This window comes from Triticum aestivum, chromosome 2B (genome assembly GCF_018294505.1).
Source record: "Triticum aestivum cultivar Chinese Spring chromosome 2B, IWGSC CS RefSeq v2.1, whole genome shotgun sequence".
In the NCBI taxonomy this organism is placed as follows: Eukaryota; Viridiplantae; Streptophyta; class Magnoliopsida; order Poales; family Poaceae; genus Triticum; species Triticum aestivum.
This window is the reverse complement of record NC_057798.1, coordinates 762,559,371-762,564,311: the sequence shown is the minus strand read 5'-3', so window position 1 is coordinate 762,564,311 and position 4,941 is coordinate 762,559,371.

Here is a 4,941-nt window from a genome sequence, read left to right as displayed (position 1 = left end):
TTTCAAGTGTGGGGAATCTGGCCACTATATGCGTGAGTGTCCCCAGACCAACCCCAACCAGTCTGCTAAAGCTGTTGGCCGTGGCAAGCCGACAGGAAAAGTATTCCACGCCAAGCCGGTCACCGCCTCACGTGGCCATGTCAACTGTATCTCTGCCGAAGAAGCTCAAGAGGATCCCAACGTCATTCTCGGTACGCTTCTTGTTAATTGCCACCCAGCATCTGTTCTTTTCGATACAGGAGCCTCTCATTCTTTTATATCCGAAAATTATGCTCGTTTGCATAACGTTGCATTCTGTGACATGCCATCCACTATGGAAATTTCTACTCCCGGGTCTAGATGGCAGACCTCTAGGGTAAGTTATGGAAATGAAATCCAAGTCGACAGACTTGTTTTTCTTGCATCCTTGATAGCCCTTAAATCTTCAGATATTAATATCATTCTGGGTATGGACTGGATGTCGGCTCATCATGCCCAAATTGATTGCTTCTCTAGGACTGTTCAACTCACTCACCCTTCGGGCAAGATAGTCAATGTCTTGACCCGATTAGCCAAGCGACAGTTATATTCTCTTAACGCCAGCCCTTTGCCAGACCTTGAGGACGTGCCGGTAGTCCGTGACTTCCCGGATGTATTTCCAGAAGAATTGCCAGGTGTTCCACCTGACAGGGATGTTGAGTTCGTAATAGACCTCATTCCAGGAACCGTTCCGATTGCTAGAAGACCCTATAAGATGGCACCCCTAGAACTAGCTGAGCTTAAGAAACAACTCGATGAGTCCTTGAAAAAGGGTTTCATCCGACCTAGTTCATCTCCGTGGGCTTGCCCCGTCCTATTCGTCAAGAAGAAGGATGGTACGGACCGGATGGTTGTAGATTACCGACCTGTCAACTTGGTCACAATCAAGAACAAATATCCACTCCCCAGGATCAACGACCTTTATGATCAGCTCGCTGGATCCTCAGTCTTCTCCAAGATGGATTTGAGGTTGGGCTACCATCAAATCAAAATCAGAAACGGGGACATTCCTAAAACGGCCTTTGTTACTCGTTATGGCCAATACGAGTACACCGTCATGTCCTTCGGTTTAACCAACGCTCCAGCCACCTTTTCTCGGTTAATGAACTCAATCTTCATGGAGTATTTGGATAAATTCGTCGTAGTTTATCTCGATGATATACTCATCTACTCCAAGAACGAGGAAGAACATGCCGAACATCTAAGGCTAGTGTTGAAGAAACTTCGAGAGCATCGCCTTTATGCCAAGTTTTCCAAATGTGAATTTTGGTTGTCAGAAGTGACCTATCTGGGTCATGTAATATCTGGTAAAGGTATTGCTGTTAACCCTGAGCGAGTTCAAGCCGTCCTTAATTGGACTCCACCTGAATCGGTCAAGCAAGTTCGGAGTTTTCTGGGCTTAGCGAGCTATTGTCGTCACTTTGTCGAGAACTTCTCCAAGGTTGCTAAACCTCTAACCGAACTCCTCAAGAAAGATAAGAAGTTCGAGTCGACTCCACAATGTGAGCACAGCTTTCAGGAACTGAAAAGACGCCTGACTTCTGCTCCCGTACTGGTACCGCCAGACTTCTCCAAGGACTTTGTTATCTACTGCGACGCCTCGCGACAAGGACTAGGTTGCATTCTCATGCAAGATCGACACGTAATTGCTTACGCTTCACGGCAATTGCACCCACATGAGGAGAATTATCCTACCCATGATCTAGAGCTTGCAGCCGTAGTCTATGCACTTAAGACCTGGCGACATTACCTCCTCGGTAATCGTTGCGAAATATTCAGTGATCACCAAAGTCTGAAGTACATTTTCACCCAACCGGATCTGAATCTCAGGCAGAGACGTTGGGTTGAGTTGATCACAGACTTTGACTTAGGAATAACCTACACCCCAGGGAAAGCCAACGTCATGGCTGATGCGCTAAGTCGTAAATCTTATTGTAACAACCTGATGTTACAACAAAGTCAACCGCTTCTCCATGAGGAATTTCGGAAGCTTAACCTTCACATTGTACCTCAAGGTTTTCTTTCCACCTTGGTGGCAAAACCTACCCTTACGGATCAGATTATCAAAGCACAGAAGGTAGATCCGGGAATCTCCCGCATCAAGAGAAACATTCAGAAAGGAATTGCGAATTGCTTCTCCATTAATGATCAAGGGGTCGTATACTTCGGGAATCGACTAGTGGTTCCCAAAGTGCGAAACCTGAGGCGTTTGATCCTTAAGGAAGCTCATGAATCTCCTCTCACCATTCATCCCGGTAGTACTAAGATGTATCAGGACCTACGCCAGAGGTTCTGGTGGACTAGGATGAAGAGAGAAATTGCTCAGTATATTGCTAATTGCGACGTCTGTCGTCGTGTAAAAGCAGAGCATCAACGGCCTGCTGGCACCCTTCAACCCTTAGCTATTCCTGAATGGAAATGGGATAAAATTGGTATGGATTTCATTACCGGTTTTCCCAGGACCAAGAGAGGGAATAATGCTATCTTCGTCGTTGTCGATCGTCTTTCCAAAGTAGCCCATTTCCTACCTGTTCGTGAGAGTATAACCGCTAGTCAGCTGGCAGACTTACACATCTCCAGAATAGTGTCCCTCCATGGTGTTCCTTTGGAAATTAACTCGGATCGAGGAAGTCTTTTCACCTCTCGATTTTGGGAAAGTTTCCAAAATGCTATGGGAACCCGCCTCTCCTTTAGCACCGCCTTCCACCCTCAGTCGAGTGGTCAAGTGGAACGCGTCAACCAAATTCTAGAAGACATGCTTCGAGCCTCTGTTATCTCACTCGGAATGGACTGGGAGAAGTGTCTTCCATTTGCCGAATTCGCTTACAACAACAGCTATCAATCTAGCTTGGGTAAAGCCCCTTTTGAAGTTCTTTATGGACGATGGTGTCGAACACCCCTTAACTGGTCAGAGACCGGGGAAAGAAAATTCTTTGGCCCGGATATGATTCAGGAAGCAGAAGAACAAGTTTGCATCGTTCGTGAAAAGTTGAAAACAGCCCAATCTCGTCAAAAGAGTCAATATGACCGAAAACATAAGGCTGTGACTTTCGAGGTTGACGAGAAGGCTTATCTTCGGGTCACCCCTCTGAAGGGAACCCATCGTTTCGGTATCAAAGGCAAATTGGCTCCTCGTTACATTGGACCTTTTCGCATTCTCGCCAAACGAGGAGAAGTTGCCTACCAGTTGGAACTACCTCCGCACCTCTCCAGAGTCCATGATGTCTTCCACGTTTCTCAACTCAGGCGTTGCTTCTCGGATCCTGTCCGTGGAGTGGACCATGAAACGCTTGATCTCCAAGATAATCTTACATATTGAGAGTACCCCATTCGTATCCTCGATCAGGCCGAACGTACCACCCGACGTCATAATATCAAGTTTCTCAAAGTTCAATGGTCACACCATTCTAAGGATGAAGCAACTTGGGAAAGGGAGGATCGTCTCCGACTTGAATATCCCACCTTCTTCCCGGAGGAACCCAAATCTCGGGACGAGATTCTTTTGAGTGGGGGTGAGTTGTCACACCCTAGCTAGTCATGCATCAGAGTGTGTGCATCATGTTTAAAATTCCATTTAATTTGAAATGGGGATTTGTGAAACCCTCAGAACCATTTTTGAAAATGACCCAAATAAAAATTTCTCCAAAAGGGTCCAAGAAAATGCTCATGTTGCTCTCTGAAAATATTGGACAGAGATAAAAATCAAACCAATATTTTTAAGAGCTCATAGGTATTTATTTTGGGCATTTGGAATTAATGCATAAATATTTGCATTGGAAATATATTAGTTATATATATTAATATATGTCCAAATATTATGCCATTTATAAAGGAGCTCTGGAATAATATATCTAGCTCCTGCAAAAATTGGCATAAGGTAAATAAATGATTTAATATATTATTTAAATCAAAACAAATGTCAGAAAATTAAAAAAAAACAGAAATAAATAAAAGGGAGGACCTTACCTGGGCTCCTCCCTGTGCAGCCCAGCCAGCTGGCCGGCCCAGCCAGCAGGCGGCCCAGCCCGCCTCCCTCCTCTGTCGTCTTCGTCCTCGACAGAGGGAGGGGAGTGTGGCCGGCGCGCGCGCGCGCCACCGCGCCACGCCACCTGCTCGCTTGCCTGCCTGCCCCTCCCCTCCTCGTCTCGATGCCCCGGACGACGCCACGCCCTCCTCCCTGCTCTCTGTCACTCTCCCGCGGTTCTTCCCTCCTCTCCCTCGCTCTCTCTCTCACGGCCGAACACCACCATCGCTGCCGTTCGCCATAGCAGCCGTCACCGGCCACCCCTCGCCCCTCCGCTGAGCTCAGGAGCTCCGCCGCGACCCCCTCTTCCTCCCCACCAAGCCAAGCCCCTCCGGAAGCCCTGCATCGCCGCCCACGTCGCCGTTCCCCTCCTCGGCCACCGGAGATCGTCGCCGTCGAATCGAGAGCTACCGGACGTCCCCGAGCCCGCTAACCATCCCTGCAGCTCCGCGGTGAGCCACTAACCCGATTCCCCCTTGCCCCGTCGTCCCTAGCATCCTGTAGCTGCCGCCCCCTTGAGCTCCGAAGCTCGCCGCCGCCGTGCCTCGTCGCCGCCGTGGCTGGAGCCGTTGTAGCTCGAAGCCGAGCACACCATCGTGCTCCACACCTCACCAGGAGCATGTAGCATGCACCAACGCCTCCCCTAGCGCCCTGCATCGCCTAACCCGCCGTTGGCCGAACTCCGGCCGCCGCTCACGAGCTCGCCGTCGTCGGTACCGGCCACCTCAGGCACGGCCACCACCACCGTTCGACGCGCGGGAGCAAGGGCTCTCCAACGAGCCCAAGCACGGCCTCGCCCGTGCCCTGTAGCGCGTTTCCGCATCGCGCCGCCGTCTCGGGCCTCGCCGGCGTCATGTCGCCGGTGGGTTTGACCCACCTTGACCACGGCAGGACCCCCC